This window comes from Oncorhynchus nerka, linkage group LG27 (genome assembly GCF_034236695.1).
Source record: "Oncorhynchus nerka isolate Pitt River linkage group LG27, Oner_Uvic_2.0, whole genome shotgun sequence".
Lineage (NCBI taxonomy): Eukaryota > Metazoa > Chordata > Actinopteri > Salmoniformes > Salmonidae > Oncorhynchus > Oncorhynchus nerka.
The window spans coordinates 16639610-16662636 of NC_088422.1; the positions used below are offsets into that span (position 1 = coordinate 16639610).

At 48.5% G+C, this 23027-nt stretch overlaps 1 pseudogene; it reads right to left on the reverse strand.

Moving 5' to 3' along the window:
- The window catches only part of LOC115116235 (cotranscriptional regulator ARB2A homolog), a 448115-nt pseudogene that overhangs the window by 118063 nt on the left and 307025 nt on the right, over nucleotides 1-23027 (reverse strand).

Below are 23027 nucleotides of genomic sequence, written 5' to 3' on the forward strand. Positions count from 1 at the left end.
TATGGTGATCCACAGACAGATACCCTGGGTATGGTGATCCACAGACAGAGACCCTGGGTATGTTGATCTACAGACAGAGACCCTGGGTATGTTGATCTACAGACAGAGACCCTGGGTATGGTGATCCACAGACAGATACCCAGGGTATGGTGAACTACAGACAGATACCCTGGGTATGTTGATCTACAGACAGAGACCCTGGGTATGGTGATCCACAGACAGATACCCAGGGTATGGTGAACTACAGACATATACCCTGGGTATGTTGATCTACAGACAGAGACCCTGGGTATGTTGATCTACAGACAGATAGCCAGGGTATGGTGAACTACAGACAGATACCCTGGGTATGTTGATCTACAGACAGAGACCCTGGGTATGGTGAATTGTATGCTATGTAGCACACACTTTGATCCAAAGTGAATAACAGTCATGTGTCCATGTGGCCCCAGTGGGAATCAAACCCACGAAACCCTGGAATTACAAGCACCATGCACCATGCTTAGAGCACCATGCTCTACCAACTAAGCCACATGGGACCATAATAGATGCAAAAAGGTAAACACAGGTCGAGGTGACGGGTAATGTAAACACTAATATTACATAAAAGGTGCATAAACACTTTTCACAAAATAAACAAGATGAGCAGATGGCATTTACGTAGATTACCCTTCACTACATTCACAAACCAATAGATACGGGTAACTGCCAAAATAAAGGAGTCACAAAGTGTCTTAATAGGACCTTGGGCCACCACGAGCCAGAACAGCTTCAATGCACCATAGTTTCTACTGGATCTTTATTGGAAGGATGCGACACTATTCTTCCACAACAAATTCCATAATTTGGTGTTTTGTTGAGGTGGTGGAAAATGCTGTCACTGGCACCGCTCCAGAATCTCCCATAAGTGTTCAATTGGGTTGAGATCTGGTGACTGAGATGGCCATGGTATATGGTTTACATAGTTTTCATGACCTTTCAGTGACCACCTGTGCCCTGTGGATAGGGGCATTGTTATCCTATGGGAGCATAGACATGGTGGCCAAAATAATGGCCTGTACATCATTTTTATACATGACCCTAAGCATGATGGGATGTTAATTGCTTAATTAATTTAGGAACCACACCTATGTGGAAGCGCCTGCTTTCATTACACTTTGTACCCTCATTTACTCAAGTGTTTCCATTATTTTGGCAATTACCTGTAGGTGGGCTTTACTACTCTAAAAAATACAACAAATTTTACCTGACCTTCAGTGTTGCTTAGCAACCAGTTACCATACAATTTCTAATAAAATAAATGTGGGCGACGAGATTACAGGCGTGGATGTGATGAGGGAAAAGGCTCGGAGATAAAATGAGATTAACAGGAATAAAAGAGATAGCATAAAGACTCAGTGAGGCGGTTTTCACGGAGACAGCTGGGGCTGCTACGTTTTCACATTTTTACCAAGTCAGCCTGACCAGCTTATTATCACTTTGACAGCCTCATGAGAGAGACTATTACTGGACCACTAGACTAGACCAGGGAGAATTCCATCCAATACTCCCAGACAAAAGTCTAGGCAGGGCCATGCTACTCTCAATGGAATCACACAGTGTAGCTGCCACTCTCTGTCATTCTATGCACACATACAGAACTACCAGTCAAAAGTTTGGACACACCTACTCATTCAAGATTTTTTAAATTTTTTAAAACTATTTTCTACATCGTAGAATAACAGTGAAGACATTAAAACTATGAAATAACACATATGGATTAATGTAGTAAACAAAAGTGTTACATCAAAATATACTTGTATTTTAGATTCTTCAAAGTAGCTATCCTTTGTCTTGATGACAGTTTTGCCTCCCTCAACCAGCTTCATCAGGTAGTCACCTGGAATTCTTATCCAACAGTCTTGAAGGAGTTCCCACATATGCTGAGCACTTGTTGGATGTTTTTCCTTTACTCTGTGGTCCAACTCATCCCAAACCATCTCAATTGGGTTGAGGTTGGGTGATTGTGGATGCCAGGTCATCTGATTCAGCACTCCATCACTCTCCTTCTTGGTCAAATAGCCCTTACTCAGCCTGGAGTTTTGTTTTGGGTCATTGTCTTGTTGAAAAACAAATGATAAGGCCCATGGCAGAATGGTGTATATGTTCTGATGGTAGTTGGTATGCATCATGTCCTAACTCTCACCAGACTTCAGACAAACGTCACAGACAGAGACAGGGAACACCAAGATCAGTCGATAGACACACACAGTCATCTCAAAGTGATCAAAGTGACCGGGTCTTTGATACAAAGCAATCGGGTTCCTCTCAAGGCTCCCTTCTCTCTCAAGGGGGATCTTTTTCATATTGTCCCCCTAAGTTTACATGTAGGGGGTTGTAGCCTGGGTCAGTCTGTTCATTCCGGGTCAAATTACTTTCAGTTGTGTCGTTTCTCCGTTTCTGTTAGTGTGAAAATTGAGGTTTTTCTATCTCTCTCTGCATCAGGCCACTCAGATACTTGAACCTGCCAATGTCTCCAAAACAGATGTCAAACAATCCATACAGAGTCCATTATTTAAAAGGGAGACAAAGAGAAAGACTAATAAGATCACCTGTACAGCTTTGACTGTTTCTTGAAGCTGTTCCCTTCCACCTCCTACCTCCACATTAGCCACTCATACATAATTTTTGTTGACAAAGTGCCTTGAATATGACCCTGTCAGAGGCCTTCTGTGTTGTAGACCAATCACAGAGGTACAACAAACCCAGAGACACAGAAAAGGGAGGAAGGGAAAGTAGATGGCAAAATAAACATGATTCTCTCTCCAGTGGTCTGCTCCTGTCTGCATGGTTCTTTTAAACTCAGGCCTCATTACATAAAGCTGTGAGCCAAGTGGGTCAGGGCCCACCAGTCTGGTGCCGGAGCACACGGATCAAGCACCTTTAGGCCTCAACTCCATTTGAAAGAGAAATAGCAAATGAAGGCTGTGTCTTCCGATCCTCTACAACGGAGAGAGAGAGAGAGAGAGAGAGGGAGGGGGAGAGGGAGGGGTGAGAGAGAGAGAGGGGGGGGAGAGAGAGGAGGAGAGAGAGGAGAAAGAGCAAAGGCAGAAAGAGAGACAGAGGGAGGGGAGAAATAGGGAGGGAGAGAGAGAGAGGGAGGGGAGAAAGAGAGGGGAGAGAGGGGAGAGAAGGAGGGGAGATAGAGGGAGAGAGGGGGAGACAGAGGGAGGGGGAGAGAGGGGGAGACAGAGGGAGGGGAGAAAGAGGGAGGTGAGAGAAAGTGGGGGTAGAGGGATAGAGGGAGAGGGGGGGGGGGCAGGGGGAGCTTATAAATAAGAGTAAGATACATTCAATACATGACACAAGCGGCACAATGATTTGTGACAATATGTGTAGTGGTGGAGTATGTTAGTACTACGGTCATTTTCCATAAATCCCAGTTGGAAATCCCTCCTGATTCCAGGAATCCCAGTTGGAAATCCCTCCTGATTCCAGGAATCCCAGTTGGAAATCCCTCCTGATTCCAGGAATCCCAGTTGGAAATCCCTCCTGATTCCAGGAATCCCAGTTGGAAATCCCTCCTGATTCCAGGAATCCCAGTTGGAAATCCCTCCTGATTCCAGGAATCCCAGTTGGAAATCCCTCCTGATTCTAGGAATCCCAGTTGGAAATCCCTGCTGATTCCAGGAATCCCAGTTGGAAATCCCCCCTGATTCGAGGAATCCCAGTTGGAAATCCCTCCTGATTCCAGGAATCCCAGTTGGAAATCCCTCCTGATTCCAGGAATCTTCCAACTGGGATTTCAGGAAAACTAGGGTTATTTATGGAAAGTTGAATGTTGAAACCCTAGTTAGTACAGAGGAGGAAGAAGATGAAAGGCTGGTTAGGCTGGGAGGAGTGGCTGATGACGGCAGCCAACGTGTTTCCTGAACATAGACACAGCATCTCAATACATGCCTAAAAATCACTTAACTACTCAGTTAGATGATGAATATTTCACCAAAAAACAGTATCAACCGTTCTTCAAACAATCTACAAATAAAAATGAGGTCCATGTTCCGTGAATACCGTAACATCCCTCCAACACACAATCACCTCTGTCTGTGGTTGTATCTAAAATCTGTCCATGTCTATGGTGTTCTCAGAGAGGTGGATGGTGACAGAACCATAAGAGCCAAGCGACTGCCGGGTCAGCGAGCATGGCACCTGTATGATCCAGACGATAAACTTGCCCCGAAGATGAGCACCGTGACAGGATCAGGGTCAGAGTTCGTTTCTGGTTCCCCACCACTTACCCTAGCTATTTCCTGCTATGCTGGGCTCCTCTAACGCTAGGCCACGCTAACGCTAGGCCCCTCTAACGCTAGGCCACGCTAACGCTAGGCCCCTCTAACGCTAGGCTCCTCTAACGCTAGGCCCCTCTAACGCTAGGCTCCTCTAACGCTAGGCTCCTCTAACGCTAGGCTCCTCTAACGCTAGGCCACGCTAACGCTAGGCTCCTCTAACACTAGGTTCCTCTAACGCTAGGCTTCTCTAAAGCTAGGCTCCACTAACGCTAGACCACGCTAACGTCAGTAAAGACAAACAAGCCAAAAATACGCCCTTCCTCTGATCTTTTGATGAGCCAGCAGACACCCCCCCCCCCCCGACGCCTGAAAAAAATCAAGCTGAAAAAACAGAGGAAATGAGGAGATGAGGCGGGATGCGTTTCCTCTGGAAGTGTAACTCAACAGATAAACATCCATCAGACGGATGGACGGGGGCCTGTAGGCCGGGCGGAGGGGGCGACAAGCAGAAGTGTTTCATGGTCAGTAGTGCCGTATCAGAGGCTTTACACTGTGCTCATCTCATCACAGGGCTCATCTCCGCAACACACACACACTACATCATCCATTTCTTTCTACAGGCTTGTAGGAATCACTGGAAGTCTTGAGTTCAGGTAAAACATACTAGACTTTTCTTAAATCTCTATATTTGACACTTTTGTTTTGAGCAATTCATACATCCACATTTCAACAATTCTTTGTTAGCTACTTAGTTGAATTCAATTTTGTTGAATTGAAAAAAAAATCACAAAATCAAAAAGAACTATTATTTTAACTACAGTGTGTTATCACTGTTGTGTGACTCTAAGCCTGACCAGGGCGGGCCTGCCCAGCTCTGCCTCTCTCTCTCTCCTGGCTTTCTGCTCTGTGACTGCAGCCCAGCAGTGGTGAGTCAGACCCTGGGAAGGCCCCAGCCCCCTGCCCTTCTCCAGCCCCCCAGCCCCTCTCCCCAGCCCCTCGCCCCCAGCCCCTCTCCCCAGCCACCCTAGCCCTCTCACCAGCCCCCTGCCCCTCCCCCAGCCCCTGCCCCTCTCCCCAGCACCCCTAGCCCTCTCCCCAGCCCCCTGCCCCTCTCCCCAGCCCCCAGGCACACGGAGAAGCTTTCCAGCAGGAGATTTGTTCCACTTTATCTGCATATTTAGGCAGTTTTCAACATGCTCCTAACTGATAAAATGATGCCAGTCTGTCAGGCCGCTGCCAGCTCTGGAGCAGTGACCTTCTAGGGGAAGATTCCTTTTGAAAGAGGGAATGAAAATGAAAAAGAGAGAGAGGGAGAAAAGCTAGCCAGGCTAACAGGGAACCGGTCCAGGGTTTATCACGTTAAAAACAATAAACAGAGATGGTAGCAGACACCCCTCACACTAAACAGCCCCTCAGTGGGGCATTGCCATGCTGGTACCAATGTTGCTTCACAGATGATTAGCACCAACAGAAAGACAGACAGGCCTGTCTCCAGGTCCTTCTGCCAAACACCAAAACCTGCATGGAGAACACCTACGCAACAACAGCACCACACATGGAGAGACAGGGAAGGGAATGAGAGACAGAGACAGAGACAGAGAGAGAGAGAGAGAGAGAGAGAGAGAGAGAGAGAGAGACAGAGATAGAGAGAGAGATGGAGAGAGAGAGAGAGAGAGAGAGAGAGAGAGAGAGAGAGAGAGAGAGAGAAAGAGAGAGAGGTGGAGAGAGAGAGAGATCAGTGGGATGGAATGAAAGGGAGACTCATCCTTCAGTGCCGCCAGTGACTCCCTCCTCACTGCCTGACAGCCCTGTCACTCAAACCAAAACATCTGAAGGACAGCCAATGGCATGCCTTGGTTTGCCTTCAGATGTCTTAGTGTCTGTCTGATCAGGCGCCATTCACCATAGTGTCCCAGTAGCCGGAGGCTTCCCGGGATCCAGGAGAGTGCAGTTAGCTCTTGGTGTGGTATGCTGTCTCTCTCTGTGTGTGTGTGTGTGTATGTGAGGTTAGTGACAACGAGGAAACAGAAGTCTGTTGATGAACACATTGTGGTTAGCCATTATCTCCTCAGAGCAGAGCAATCCCCTACCATAGTAGCATGCATGCAGGCAGGCAGGCAGGCACGCATGCGCGCGCACACGCACACACACACACACACACACACACACACACACACACACACACACACACACACACACACACACACACACACTCCCCGTCGTGACAGCTGAATTATGGACAAGGATATGGATGGGAGGGATAGAGGGATGAATTGAGAAGCATTCCCTCAGCAGAGAAAAAGCTGGGTCATGGTACTTTGACACCCTTCCCTCCACCTCTGTCACCTCTGGCTGCTCTCTTGTGACTCACAGCACAATGGTGGTGCCTCGCTCCCTGTCAAGCCACCAAGGACACAAAGACAATCAAATCAACCTTTGACACGACACCAGAGCGACTAGCCACCAAAGACTTGCTGAGCTGGACGCAACTTTACACTCACTCTCTCTCATTATCACCGATGTAAAAGTCATTAAGACCAATGCTCAATCAAATATGGCCGGAATAAGACAAGTCCTGATAACTGTGCCATACAGTACCAGTCAACAGTTTGGACACACCTCCTCATTCAAGGGTTTTTCTTTATTTGTCCTATTTTCTACATTGTAGAATAACAGTGAAGACATCAAAACTATGAAATAACACAAATGGAATTATGTAGTAACCAAATCAAATCAAAATATATTTTAAACTTGAGATTCTTCAAAGTAGCCACCCTTTGCCTTGATGACAGCTTTACACACTCTTGGAATTCTCTCAACCAGCTTCATGAGGTATACATTTCAATTAACAGGTGTGCCTTGTTAAAAGTTAATTTGTGGAATTTCATTCCTTCCTAATGTGTTTGAGCCAATCAACTGTACTGTGAAAAGGTAGAGGTGGTATACAGAAGATAGCCTTACTTGGTAAAAGACCAAGTCCATAATATGGCAAGCAGCTCAAGTAAAAAATCTGTCCTTTGGTCTGATGAGTCCATTTTTGGTTCCTACTGCCGTGTCTTTGTGAGATGCAGAGTAGGTGAATGGATGATCTCCACATGTGCAGTTCCCACCGTGAATCACGGAGGAGTGATGGTGTGGGGGTGTTTTCCTGGTGACAATGACTGTGATTTATTTATAATTCAAGACACACTTAACCAGCATGGCTACCACAGCCTTCTGCAGCGATACTCCATCCCATCTGGTTTGCGCTTAGTAGGGCTATCATTTTTTCAACAGGAAAATGACCCAACACACCTCCAGGCTGTATAAGGACTATTTGACCAAGAAGGAGAGTGATGGAATGCTGCACCAGATGACCTGGCCTCCACAATCAACCAACCTCAACCCAATTGAGATGGTTTGGGATGAGTTAGATCGCAGAGGGAAGGAAAAGCAAACATTTTTTGGTTACTCCATGAGTCCATATGTGTTATTTCATAGTTTTGATGTCGTCACTATTATTCTACAATGTTGAAAATAGTAAAAATAAAAAATTAACTTGAATGTGAAGGTGTGTCCAAACATTTGACTGATACTGTATAACAGTGGTTAAGTCCTGGAGCCTCATGGTGTTTGTCCAACAATTGTTTACAGACAGATTATTTCACTTATAATTCACTGTATCACAATTCCAGTGGGTCAGAAGTTTACATACATTAAGTTGACTGTGCCTTTAAACAGCTTGGAAAATTCCAGAAAATGATGTCATGGCTTTAGAAGCTTCTGCTAGGCTAATTGACATAATTTGAGTCAATTGGAGGTGTACCTGTGGATGTATTTCAAGGCCTTCCTTCAAACTCAGTGCCTCTTTGCTTGACATCATGGGGAAATCAAAAGAAATCAGAAAACAAATTGTAGATCTCCACAAGTCTGGTTCATCCTTCATCCTGGTTCATCCTTGTTCATCCAAACGCCTGAAGGTACCACGTTCATCTGTACAAACAATAGTACGCAAGTATAAACACCATGGGACCACGCAACCGTCATACCGCTCAGGAAGGAGATGCGTTCTGTCTCCTAGAGATAAATGTACTTTGGTGCGAAAAGTGCAAATCATTCCCAGAACAACAGCAAAGGACCCTGTGAAGATGTTGGAGGAAACAGGTACAAAAGTATCTATATCCACAGTAAAACGAGTCCTATATCGACATAACCTGAAAGGCCGCTCAGCAAGGAAGAAGCCACTGCTCCAAAACCACCATTAAAAAGCCAGACTACGGTTTGCAACTGTACATGGGGACAAAGTTCGTACTTTTTGGAGAAATGTCCTCTGGTCTGATGAAACAAAAATAGAACTGTTCAGCATTAATGACCATTGTTATGTTTGGAGGGAAAAGGGGGAGGCTTGCAAGCCGAAGAACACCATCCCAACCGTGAAGCACGGGGGTGTCAGCATCATGTTGTGGGGGTGCTTTGCTGCAGGAGGGGCTGGTGCACTTCACAAAATAAATGGCATCATGAGGAACGAAAATTATGTGGATATATTAAAGCAACATCTCAAGACATCAGTCAGGAAGCTAAAGCTTGGTTGCAAATGGGTCTTCCAAATGAACAATGACCCCAAACATACTTCCAAAGTTGTGGCAAAATGGCGTAAGGACAACAAAGTCAAGGTATTGGAGTGGCCATCACAAAACCTGACCTCAATCCTATAGAAAATGTGTGGGCAGAACTGATAAAGCGTGTGCGAGCAAGGAGGCCTACAAACCTGACTCAGTTACACCAGCTCTGTCAGGAGGAATGGGCCAATATTCACCCAACTTATTGTGGGAAGCTTGTGGAAGAATACCCGAAACATTTGACCCAAGTGAAACAATTTAAAGGCAATGCTACCAAATACTAATTGAGTGTATGTAAACTTCTGACCCACTGGGAATGTGAAAGAAATAAAAGCTGACATAAATAATGTTCTCTCCTATTATACTGACATTTCACATTCTTAAAATAAAGTGGTGATCCTAAATGACGCAAGATAGGGAATGTTTACTAGAATGAAATGCCAGGAATTGTGAAAACTGAGTTTAAATGTATTTGGCTGAGGTGTATGTCCATTTCCGACATCAACTGTATATAGAGAGATAAAGATAGACAGAGAGAAATAGATAAATAGAGATATATATAGAGAGAGAGATAGATACAAAAACATATATAGAGAGATATACATACAAAGATTGAGAGAGAGGGAGAGATGAATCCACTGTCACACACCGTACCTGCAGAGAGGTGAGGGCAGTCTGGTAGCATGGGCTCCACCGGTGTGTCCAGGGGCTCGGGGCTTGACACCCAGTTCCGGCAGTGCTGTGGGGGGAGGAGGTGGTGAAGAGAGGAGAGACGGGGGAAGGAGACAGGAACAAGCAATTAAAAGCCCTGTGACACACTGCTCAGACTAGTCAGATTTTGTTTGTGATGGCGAGCCGGGACGCCCCAGGGGGGTGTCTACGCAGCCTGGTGACCCATAACCCCTCAACACCCCCCTCCGCCAGTCCACAGCGCTTCTTCAAATATATCTTTATCCCTTCCCTCTTGTCTTCACCCTTCTACATGTGGAATGCTGCTTTATACAGAGCATTGTGTGTGTATGTGATGATTCCGACTGACAGTGTGTGTTATGTCCAGTGGGTTGATGGTGCAGTGTGGTATGTGTTAGTTTGAAGGGTGTGGAGGAGGGAGAGGGAGGATGAAGAGAAGGAGGAATGCATGGAGAAGACGTTCCTGAGATAAGATACAAGTGAAATAGAAGAAACAGAAATGCAAAGGGGATTAGGCTGGCCTCCTGACCAATCACTGTGATTAGGCTGGCCTCCTGACCAATCACTGAGATTAGGCTTCCCCCCCACCCCCCTCCACACCCCAGTGATCACCCTCTCCCAAGGTCCTGCTTCTTTCGGACAGAGAGGGAGCTGACTGGGCCGATCAGGGAGGCCAGTGAACCCCCCCCCACCTTGCCTAGATCCCTGGGTATCCTCACACTGCCTCCTACCCACACCCCTCCGACCCCCGGGACCCACCCGCATCATCGGGACATTCCTTTGTGTGTGTGTGTGTGCGAGAGAGGGAGAGAGAAAGAAACTGTGTATGTGTGTGTGTGACTATTGTGTGTGTGTGTGTGTGTGTCAGCACATGCGTTCTCCAGCAAAATTACACATATAGATATATGGTGAAGAGGCTGGCCCGGTCGGTCGGTAATGCTCTTTGTTTTCTCTCGGTTGTTTTCTTATCTCCGGGGCGGCAATTTTTTATTTTTTTCAGCTGTAGCCCTCAGGTGTAACCCTCAGGTGTAGCCCTCAGGTGTAGCCCTCAGGTGTAACCGTCAGCGGTAGCCCTCAGGTGTAGCCCTCAGGTGTAGCCCTCAGGTGTAGCCCTCAGGTGTAGCCCTCAGCGGAAGCGCTCAGGTGTAGCCCTCAGGTGTAACCCTCAGCGGAAGCGCTCAGGTGTAGCCCTCAGGTGTAACCCTCAGCGGTAGCCCTCAGGTGTAACTCTCAGGTGTAACCCTCAGCGGTAGCCCTCAGGTGTAACCCTCAGGTGTAGCCCTCAGGTGTAGCCCTCAGGTGTAACCCTCAGGTGTAACCCTCAGCGGAAGCGCTCAGGTGTAGCCCTCAGGTGTAGCCCTCAGGTGTAGCCCTCAGTGGTAGCCCTCAGGTGTAGCCCTCAGGTGTAGCCCTCAGCGGTAGTCCTCAGGGGTAGCCCTCAGCGGTAGCCCTCAGGGGTAGCCCTCAGCGGTAGCCCTCAGGTGTAGCCCTCAGCGGTAGCCCTCAGCGGTAGCCCTCAAGGGTAGCCCTCAGCGGTAGCCCTCAGCGGTAGCCCTCAGGGGTAGCCCTCAGCAGTAGCCCTCAGCGGTAGCCCTCAGGGGTAGCCCTCAGTGGTAGCCCTCAGCGGTAGCCCTCAGCGGTAGCCCTCAGGGGTAGCCCTCAGTGGTAGCCCTCAGCGGTAGCCCTCAGGGGTAGCCCTCAGTGGTAGCCCTCAGCGGTAGCCTTCAGCGGTAGTGAGGATCAATCCACCTTATTCATGTCTGTAGGCAACAAATACACATATCATTCTGATAAGGAAGTAAGGAAAAAAACATGGTTTGTAGGTATATTGATGGAGATATAGCTATAAGGGTCAGAGGGCAACACTTTTTATGTTGTCACCTTTCTTTAACATATTCCGTGAGGAGGAACTTTAGTGTAACCAGAGATTTAGTTACTGTTTTTGTGAGGAGAAAATGTCACAGACCGTGTTTGGTGTTTTTACAATGCACACATCCGTGTTCCAACCTATCAAACACACACAAAGGGGAATGATATCCCTTCATCCTGTCAATCGAGTGGCTTAGGAGTGTGCAATGTGGGCAAGATAGAGGGGATTTTTGTGTTGGGAGGGGTTGGGTGGAGTACAGGGATTTGACTGCCATTTTGGTAAACAAAAATATGCCGTGGCTTTCCCTCGTTGTGCTCTTTGGCGGGCGGGCGGGCGGACGGACGAACGGACAGACACTCATTGTATCTCCCTGATTCATTCCATCTGGAAGAAGAAGATGTCAGCTGTGCTGGTGTGCTTTGAGTGGGGGGAGGCATTTCAAAGGCCGCCCTCCCGCTCCCTGCCAATGGAGGAGCAGGGGCCGGCGTTTCAACAGATTTGTCAAGGCAACCCCAACGTTGTGGGAACAGAGAGAGCAGGCTGAGTTTCGGTCAGATACAGGCTAGCACACTGCATGGGATTAGAGGGACGTTGACAAAACGATGCCACATCCAATTCTCTCTCAGACATTATTACTATCAATACTTCATGCCAGGACGCCGATCGATGGCAACATTGAACTGAATGAGACACCACAAACATAAACAGGTCACCCTGGTTTGTCTGCGCTGGTTTGTGTGTGTGTGTGTGTGTGTGTGTGGGTGTGTATGTGTGTGTGTGTGCACGGCAAAAAGTGAAATCTAAGCATCAAGCAATTTTTTTGTTAAAATAAGCTAAATTATCTGCCAACGACATTAAATAATTTAGCTTAGTACAATTAAAAAATATATATATTATCACTCAATATAAAATATCTAGGCATGCTTAGATTTCACTTCGTATGTGTGTGTGTTTGAAATGCTTTGTCTTAGACTGAAATATGCTTGAAAAAGGGAATGAAGAGGAGGAGAGGAGAGGAGGAGAGGAGGAGAACCTTACATACACATACACACGCTGCAGCTTTTTCACACAAACTCATTCAGTCCCACCATTATTAATCAGAAACATATGGCTCCGAAATCTCACAATCCTTTTGGAGCCTGGCGGCAGAAACCGGTGTCCGGCCGGGACTTAACGGGATGCTAACAGGACTTAACGGGATGCTAACAGAGCTCCTAATGGCGCACTGTTATGATTTCAAAGTGTAAACGGCAGACAGGTGTTACTGGGAAAGAGGTTCTACCTGTGCAACACTTTTAAGCCTCCCATCAGGCCTATAATGAGCCACCTGCTCTGGGCTACAGCCTGCAGTAAAGCCTGCCTCCCACTGCGCTCACTGACTAGCCCACTTAACCAGCACAAACATACTGTACATGTGTGTGTACCTGCCACGGCTGCTATAGCATGGCTAACAGTATGGAGACCAAACGCTGCTTTGACAGTAGTCTATGCTACAGCTTTACAGATACAGTGATACACACAGGTCCTGGAAGTGCTGTCAATATATAGCCTCTATGTCCCCCGACCCACCTTAACACATGCACACAAGCTCACACGACCGATCCTACATAAACATGCTGATGCATTGCCCACCACGTGAGCCCTGTAGCGAGCCCATCTCCTCCCAAACCCCTGTAGCCTGTCGTATCAAGACTCACACACATGCAGTATATCCATTACATTACATTTAAGTCATTTAGCAGACGCTCTTATCCAGAGCGACTTCAAACCCCAGACACCAAACATCACTACTCAGACATCCTTTAACTGCCTGAGACCCCTGACTTGTTCCCTGTGGGCCAGAACCCACTACTGTTTGACTTGTTCCCTGTGGGCCAGCTCCCACTACTGTTTGACTTGTTCCCTGTGGGCCAGCTCCCACTACTGTTTGACTTGTTCCCTGTGGGCCAGAACCCACTACTGTTTGACTTGTTCCCTGTGGGCCAGCTCCCACTACTGTTTGACTTGTTCCCTGTGGGCCAGCTCCCACTACTGTTTGACTTGTTCCCTGTGGGCCAGAACCCACTACTGTTTGACTTGTTCCCTGTGGGCCAGCTCCCACTACTGTTTGACTTGTTCCCTGTGGGTCAGCTCCCACTACTGTTTGACTTGTTCCCTGTGGGCCGGCTCCCACTACTGTTTTACTTGTTCCCTGTGGGCCAGCTCCCACTACTGTTTGACTTGTTCCCTGTGGGTCAGCTCCCACTACTGTTTGACTTGTTCCCTGTGGGCCAGCTCCCACTACTGTTTGACTTGTTCTCTGTGGGTCAGCTCCCACTACTGTTTGACTTGTTCCCTGTGGGCCGGCTCCCACTACTGTTTGACTTGTTCCCTGTGGGTCAGCTCCCACTACGGTTTGACTTGTTCCCTGTGGGCCAGAACCCAATACTGTTTGACTTGTTCCCTGTGGGCCAGCTCCCACTCCCGTTTGACATGTTCTCTGTGGGCCAGAACCCACTACTGTTTGACTTGTTCCCTGTGGGCCAGAACCCAATACTGTTTGACTTGTTCCCTGTGGGCCAGAACCCACTACTGTTTGACTTGTTCCCTGTGGGCCAGAACCACCTACTGTTTGACTTGTTCCCGGTGGGCCAGAACCCACTACTGTTTGACTTGTTCCCTGTGGGCCAGAACCCACTACTGTTTGACTTGTTCCCTGTGGGCCAGAACCCACTACTGTTTGACTTGTTCCCTGTGGGCCAGAACGCACTACTGTTTGACTTGTTCCCTGTGGGCCAGAACCCACTACTGTTTGACATGTTCCCTGTGGGCCAGCTCCCACTACTGTTTGACTTGTTCCCTGTGGGCCAGAACCCACTACTGTTTGACTTGTTCCCTGTGGGCCAGAACCCACTACTGTTTGACTTGTTCCCTGTGGGCCAGAAACCACTACTGTTTGACTTGTTCCCTGTGAGCCGGCACCCACTACTGTTTGACTTGTTCCCTGTGGGCCAGAACCCACTACGGTTTGACTTGTTCCCTGTGGGCCAGCTCCCACTACTGTTTGACTTGTTCCTGTGGGCCAGAACCACCTACTGTTTGACTTGTTCCCTGTGGGCCAGAACCCACTACTGTTTGACTTGTTCCCTGTGGGCCAGAACCCACTACTGTTTGACTTGTTCCCTGTGGGCCAGAACCGACTACTGTTTGACTTGTTCCCTGTGGGCCAGAACCACCTACTGTTTGACTTGTTCCCTGTGGGCCAGAACCCACTACTGTTTGACTTGTTCCCTGTGGGCCAGAACCCACTACTGTGTGACTTGTTCCCTGTGGGCCAGAACCCAATACTGTTTGACTTGTTCCCTGTGGGCCAGAACCCACTACTGTTTGACTTGTTCCCTGTGGGCCAGAACCCACTACTGTTTGACTTGTTCCCTGTGGGCCAGAACCCACTACTGTTTGACTTGTTCCCTGTGGGCCAGAACCCACTACTGTTTGTGTAATCTCAGTGGCTGCCAGCTGCACACCTCTCTGTCCTCTTTCTGATGTCTCTTTATTCATGGCAGTGTGACCAGCACATGTGACATCCTCTTCCCTCTGTTCCCCCTCTACCTCAGACACCTCTACATGGCTGTGACAGGCTGCCAGCTGCACACCTCTCTGTCCTCTTCCATCTGGTCCCCCTCTACATGTCTCTACCGCTTCCCTCTTCCCTCTGTTCCCCCTCTACCTCAGACATCTTCCCTCTGTTCCTCCTCTACATGTCTCTACCTCCATCCTCTTCCCTCATCTTACATGTCTCTACCTCTCCTCTTCCCTCTGTTCCCCTCTACATGTCTCTACCTCTATCCTCTTCCCTCTGTTCCCCCTCTACATGTCTCTACCTCTATCCTCTTCCCTCTGTTCCCTCTACATGTCTCTACCTCTATCCTCTTCCCTCTGTTCCCCCTCTACATGTCTCTACCTCTATCCTCTTCCCTCTGTTCTCTACATGTCTCTACCTCTATCCTCTTCCCTCTGTTCCTCCTCTACATGTCTCTACCTCCATCCTCTTCCCTCTGTTCCCCCTCTACCTCAGCACTCTTCCCTCTGTTCCCTCTCTACATGTCTCTACCTCTATCCTCTTCCCTCTGTTCCCTCTCTACATGTCTCTACCTCTATCCTCTTCCCTCTATCCTCTTCCCTCTGTTCCCCCTCTACATGTCTCTACCTCTATCCTCTTCCCTCTTCCTCTCTGTTCCCTCTTCCCTCTGTTCCCCCTCTACATGTCTCTACCTCTATCCTCTTCCCTCTGTTCCCCCTCTACATGTCTCTACCTCTATCCTCTTCCCTCTGTTCCCCCTCTACATGTCTCTACCTCTATCCTCTTCCCTCTGTTCCCCCTCTACATGTCTCTACCTCTATCCTCTTCCCTCTGTTCCCCTCTACATGTCTCTACCTCTATCCTCTTCCCTCTGTTCCCCCTCTACATGTCTCTACCTCTATCCTCTTCCCTCTGTTCCCCCTCTACATGTCTCTACCTCTATCCTCTTCCCTCTGTTCCCTCTACATGTCTCTACCTCTATCCTCTTCCCTCTGTTCCCTCTACATGTCTCTACCTCTATCCTCTTTCCTCTGTTCCCTCTCTACATGTCTCTACCTCTATCCTCTTCCTCTGTTCTCTACATGTCTCTCTATCCTCTTCCCTCTGTTCCCCCTCTACATGTCTCTACCTCTATCCTCTTCCCTCTGTTCCCCTCTACATGTCTCTACCTCTATCCTCTTCCCTCTGTTCCCCATCTACATGTCTCTACCTCTATCCTCTTCCTCTGTTCCCCCTCTCATGTCTCTACCTCTATCCTCTTCCCTCTGTTCCCCCTCTACATGTCTCTACCTCTATCCTCTTCCCTCTGTTCCCCCTCTACATGTCTCTACCTCTATCCTCTTCCCTCTGTTCCCCCTCTACATGTCTCTACCTCTATCCTCTCCCTCTGTTCCCTCTCTACATGTCTCTACCTCTATCCTCTTCCCTCTGTTGTTCCCCTCTACATGTCTCTACCTCTATCCTCTTCCCTCTGTTCATGTCTCTACCTCTATCCTCTTCCCTCTGTTCCCCTCTACATGTCTCTACCTCTATCCTCTTCCCTCTGTTCCCCCTCTACATGTCTCTACCTCTATCCTCTTCCCTCTGTTCCCCCTCTACATGTCTCTACCTCTATCCTCTTTCCTCTGTTCCCCTCTACATGTTCTTCTGTTCCCTCTACATGTTCTACCTCTATCCTCTTCCCTCTGTTCCCCCCTACATGTCTCTACCTCTATCCTCTTCCCTCTCTACATGTCTCTACCTCTATCCTCTTCCCTCTGTTCCCCCTCCATGTCTCTACCTCTATCCTCTTCCTCTGTTCTCTACATGTCTCTACCTCTATCCTCTTCCTCTGTTCCCCTCTACATGTCTCTACCTCTATCCTCTTCCCTCTGTTCCCCCTCTACATGTCTCTACCTCTATCCTCTTCCCTCTGTTCCCCTCTACATGTCTACATCCTCTTCCCTCTGTTCTCTACCTCTATCCTCCTCTTCCCTCTGTTCCCCCTCTACATGTCTCTACCTCTATCCTCTTCCCTCTGTTCCCCCTCTACATGTCTCTACCTCTATCCTCTTCCTCTGTTCCTCTACATGTCTCTACCTCTATCCTCTTCCTCCCCCCCTCTACATGTCTCTACCTCTATCCTCTTCCCTCTGTTCCCCCTCTGTTCCCTCTACATGTCTCTACCTCTATCCTCTTCCCTCTGTTCCTCTACATCCTCTACATGTCTCTACCTCTATCCTCTTCCCTCTTCCCTCTGTTCCCCTCTACATGTCTCTACCTCTATCCTCTTCCCTCTGTTCCCCCTCTACATGTCTTCTCTGTTCCCCATCTCATGTCTCTACCTCTATCCTCCTCTGTTCCCCCTCTACATGTCTCTACCTCTATCCTCTTCCCTCTGTTCCCCCTCTACATGTCTCTACCTCTATCCTCTTCCCTCTGTTCCCCTCTACATGTCTCTACCTCTATCCTCTTCCCTCTGTTCCCCCTCTACATGTCTCTACCTCTATCCTCTTCCCCTCTGTTGTTCCCCCTCTACATGTCTCTACCTCTATCCTCTTCCCTCTGTTCCTCTCTACATGTCTCTACCTCTATCCTCTTCCCTCTGTTCCCCCTCTATGTCTCTACCTCTACATGTCTCTACCTCTATCCTCTTCCCTCTGTTCCTACCTTATCCCTCTGTTCCCCCTCTACATGTCTCTACCTCTATCCTCTTCCCTCTGTTCCCCCTCTACATGTCTCTACCTCTATCCTCTTCCCTCTGTTCCCCTCTACATGTCTCTACCTCTATCCTCTTCCCTCTGTTCCCCCTCTACATGTCTCTACCTCTATCCTCTTCCCTCTGTTCTACATGTCCCCTCTACATTCTCTACATGTCTATCCTCTATCCTCTTCCCTCTGTTCCCCCTCTACATGTCTCTACCTCTATCCTCTTCCCTCTGTTCCCCTCTACATGTCTCTACCTCTATCCTCTTCCCTCTGTTCCCCCTCTACATGTCTCTACCTCTATCCTCTTCCCTCTGTTCCCCCTCTACATGTTCCCCTCTACATGTCTCTACCTCTATCCTCTTCCTCTGTTCCCTCTCTACATGTCTCTACCTCTATCCTCTTCCCTCTGTTCCCCCTCTACATGTCTCTACCTCTATCCTCTTCCCTCTGTTCCTCTACATGTCTCTACCTCTATCCTCTTCCCTCTACATGTCTCTACCTCTATCCTCTTCCCTCTGTTCCTCTACATGTCTCTACCTCTATCCTCTTCCCTCTGTTCCCCCTCTACATGTCTCTACCTCTATCCTCTTCCTCTGTTCTCTCTGTTCTTCCCTCTGTTCCCCTCTCTACATGTCTCTACCTCTATCCTCTTCCCTCTTCCCTCTGTTCCCCCTCTACATGTCTCTACCTCTATCCTCTTCCCTCTGTTCCCCCCCATGTCTCTACATGTTCCCCTCTACATGTCTCTACCTCTATCCTCTTCCTCTGTTCCCCCTCTACATGTCTCTACCTCTATCCTCTTCCCTCTGTTCCCCCCTCTACATGTCTCTACTCTATCCTCTTCCCTCTGTTCCCCCTCTACATGTCTCTACCTCTATCCTCTTCCCTCTGTTCCCCTCTACATGTCTCTACCTCTATCCTCTTCCCTCTGTTCCCCCTCTACATGTCTCTACCTCTATCCTCTTCCCTCTGTTCCCCCTCTACATGTCTCTACCTCTATCCTCTTCCCTCTGTTCCCCCTCTACATGTCTCTACCTCTATCCTCTTCCCTCTGTTCCCCTCTACATGTCTCTACCTCTATCCTCTTCCCTCTGTTCCCCCTCTACACCTCTATCCTCTTCCCTCTGTTCCCCCTCTACATGTCTACCTCTATCCTCTTCCCTCTGTTCCTCTCTACATGTCTCTACCTCTTCCTCTTCCTCTCTGTTCCCCCTCTACATGTCTCTACCTCTATCCTCTTCCCTCTGTTCCCCCTCTACATGTCTCTACCTCTATCCTCTTCCCTCTGTTTCCATGTCTCTACATGTCTCTCTGTTCCCCCTCTATCCTCTCCTCTTCCCTCTGTTCCCCTCTACATGTCTCTACCTCTATCCTCTTCCCTCTGTTCCCCTCTCTGTCTCTACCTCTATCCTCTTTCCCCTCTACATGTCTCTACCTCTATCCTCTTCCCTCTGTTCCCCCTCTACATGTCTCTACCTCTATCCTCTTCCCTCTGTTCCCTCTCTACATGTCTCTACCTCTATCCTCTTCCCTCTGTTCCCCCTCTACATGTCTCTATCCTCTTCCTCTATCTCTCTTCCCTCCTCCCTCTCTACATGTCTCTATCCTCTTCCCTCTGTTCCCCTCTACATGTCTCTACCTCTATCCTCTTCCCTCTGTTCCCCCTCTACATGTCTCTACCTCTATCCTCTTCCCTCTGTTCCCCTCTACATGTCTCTACCTCTATCCTCTTCCCTCTGTTCCCCCTCTACATGTCTCTACCTCTATCCTCTTCCCTCTGTCCCCCCTACATGTCTCTACATGTTCCCTCTACATGTCTCTCTATCCTCTTCCCTCTGTTCCCCCTCTACCCCATCCTATCCTCTTCCCTCTGTTCCCTCTCTACATGTCTCTACCTCTATCCTCTTCCCTCTGTTCCCCTCTACTCTACCTCTATCCTCTTCCCTCTGTTCCCTCTCTACATGTCTCTACCTCTATCCTCTTCCTCTGTTCCCCCTCTCTGTCTCTACCTCTATCCTCTTTCTGTTCCCCCTCTACATGTCTCTCTACCTCTATCCTCTTCTTCCCTCTGTTCCCCCTCTACATGTCTCTATCCTCTTCCCTCTGTTCCCCTCTATCCTCTTCCCTCTGTTCCCCCTCTACATGTCTCTACCTCTATCCTCTTCCCCTCTGTTCCCCTCTCTACATGTCTCTACCTCTATCCTCTTCCCTCTGTTCCCTCATGTCTCTACCTCTACATGTCCTCTCTGTCTCTACCTTCCCTTCTCTGTTCCCCCTACATGTCTCTACCTCTATCCTCTTCCTCTGTTCCCCCTCTACATGTCTCTACCTCTATCCTCTTCCCTCTGTTCCCCCTCTACATGTCTCTACCTCTATCCTCTTCCCTCTGTTCCCCTCTACATGTCTCTACCTCTATCCTCTTCCCTCTACCTCTATCCTCTTCCCTCTGTTTCCCTCCCCCTCTACATGTCTCTACCTCTATCCTCTTCCCTCTGTTCCCTCTCTACATGTCTCTACCTCTATCCTCTTCCCTCTGTTCCCCCTCTACATGTCTCTACCTCTATCCTCTTCTCTCTGTTCCCCCTCTACATGTCTCTACCTCTATCCTCTTCCCTCTGTTCCCCTCTACATGTCTCTACCTCTATGCTCTTCCCTCTGTTCCCCCTCTACATGTCTCTACCTCTATCCTCTTCCCTCTGTTCCCCCTCTACATGTCTCTACCTCTATGCTCTTCCCTCTGTTCCCCCTCTACATGTCTCTACCTCTATCCTCTTCTCTCTGTTCCCCTTTTTACTCCTCAGCTGCCCTTCCTGGAACTAAGTTGTCTTGTTTTTCTATATTTGACCCTTCCTCTACCTCCCCCTCTCTCTCTCTCTCTCTCCTCCTCTCTCTCCTCCTTCTCTCCACCCCTTATCTCTCTCTCTCCCTTCATCTTTTTTCATCCTTGTCACTCCCCATCTCTATGGACTTACTATAATTGAAGGTTTCTCTCCAGAGTGTTCTCTCCCTCTCTGCTGCGTGACGTCATCTGCCTGTTGTCTGACACATTAGCTCTATATCACCTCTCCCAGCGCGTGCTGATCTCTAAATCCCTCTCTCCACTCCACTCTCAGCTCCCTCCACCCCTGACCCCACGACCCACAGAGGGTGGGGATTACCTACGTCCGACAGGAGGGGAGAGCCGGTGGTGGGGGCTTCTCTAAAACACGCACTCACACCTGCTGGGAGGGGAGCCAAGGCCGCGCTACACCAGGGGAGCTACCACTGAACCTGAATAACACTGTGTGTGAGAGAGGTAGATATATTTTTGTAATCTTACAGTGTTGTAAGGTCACCTGATTGAGGTATAGCCACAACAGAGCTGAGCGAAACACCAGGAGAGAGTGGGAGAAATAAAGGATCAGAGGAGAGGTCCCGGATAAGTTACTTCAACAGAAACACATAGACTGTAGCATGGCTCTCAGTGACACGGCTCTCAGTGACACGGCTCTCAGTGACACGGCTCTCAGTGACACGGCTCTCAGTGACACGGCTCTCAGTGGCACGGCTCACAGTGACACGGCTCTCAGTGGCAGGGCTCTCAGTGACACGGCTCTCAGTGACACGGCTCTCAGTGGCAGGGCTCTCAGTGACACGGCTCTCAGTGGCAGGGCTCTCAGTGACACGGCTCTCAGTGGCACGGCTCTCAGTGACAGGGCTCTCAGTGGCACGGCTCTCAGTGACACGGCTCTCAGTGGCACGGCTCTCAGTGACACGGCTCTCAGTGGCACGGCTCTCAATGACACAGCTCTCAGTGACTGACTATTGTTGATAGAGGACCCATAGCCTCAAATGTAATTACTAGGACAGATTAGGTTTAGGAATAAATCAAATCCCCACATTGACCCTGTCCTTGTTAACCAGCAGCCTCCCAGACACCATTCTGACACCATGCTGTCTGTCTGAGAGAGTGGACCTATGTGTGTGTGTGTGTGTGTCTGTGAACATGAGGTGTGTGTGTGTGTGTGTGTGTGTGTCTGCCTTTATTTGTGCGAGCGAGCATGTCTCAGTAGCTACTGTACCTGACCTTCTAAGCAGAAGCTCTTCGTCTCAGCAGGCCTACTGGTGGAGGGAGAGGTACGGGTTAACAACAAGAGAGTGACTTCTCTCCTCTCTCTCCTTCATGGTGATGGAAGTAGGAGGCTATTACAGATGTATTGTTCTGGGTAATCATCACAAATAGAACACACTTAACATTCCAATTACGCACCATCTCCACCATTCCTCCAATGAATCAGAAATAGGAAATCTAGCAAGAAGAAGGCCAACACAACCTTGAAGCCCAAAACCTTTAGAACACCACCCACTAAGGAACACACAAGCACACGCACGCACGTGACACAGTTATAGACGGAGGAAAAAAGACAAGAAGAACAAAAGAAGGATAGAATATTAATAAAAAGAAGGAGAAATCTATTAAAAAAGGTGACATGAAGGAGAAATCTATTAAAAAAGGTGACATGAAGGAGAGATCTATAGAAAAAGGTGACATATGAAGGAGAGATCTATTGAAAAAGGTGACATGAAGGAGAGATCTATAGAAAAAGGTGACATGAAGGAGAGATCTATAGAAAAAGGTGACATATGCGATGCCTGGCCAGTGTGATGGCGAGGTGTGTGTGACCGTGTGTGTGTGTGTGCTGGTATATGTGTGTGACTGTGTGTGTGTGTGTGCTGGTATATGTGTGTGACTGTGTGTGTGTGTGTGTGTGTGTGTGTGTGTGTGTGTGTGTGTGTGTGTGTGTGTGTGTGTGTGTGTGTGTGTGTGTGTGTGTGTGTGTGTGTGTGTGTGTGTGCTGGTATATGTGTGTGACTGTGTGTGTGCTGGTATATGTGTGTGACTGTGTGTGACTGTGTGTGTGTGTGTGTGTGACATTTGCATCTCTCGCTTCCCTGTAGTCCTGGCGGTGGCTGTGGCTCTCATCTGTATGTGCATACTGAGTGAGCCCAGGTGCTGTCTATGGCAGAGGTCACACCAGAAAGGGCGAGAGCTAAAATGAAGCGACCCACGCAAACACAGACACACTGGAGAAGGACAACCGTCTGGCTTATTTATTGACATCCGTCAGCAACAGAAAAGAAAAACAAGGAGGTGAGGGTTGGAGGGATCAGGAAAAACCTCCAAACCACTGGCTTGTAGCTGGACATGTGGTGCTACCGTAGCCTGTGCTCTGCTCTCTAACATAGGAAATAGGATGTGTGTGGTTATAGCAAATAGGGAATCTGAGAATAATACAACGTGTTTGGCTACTTATTGCCTCGTGCTGTCACTGTGGTCCAGCCACTGAAAGTGATTTAACATTGGTGTTCGT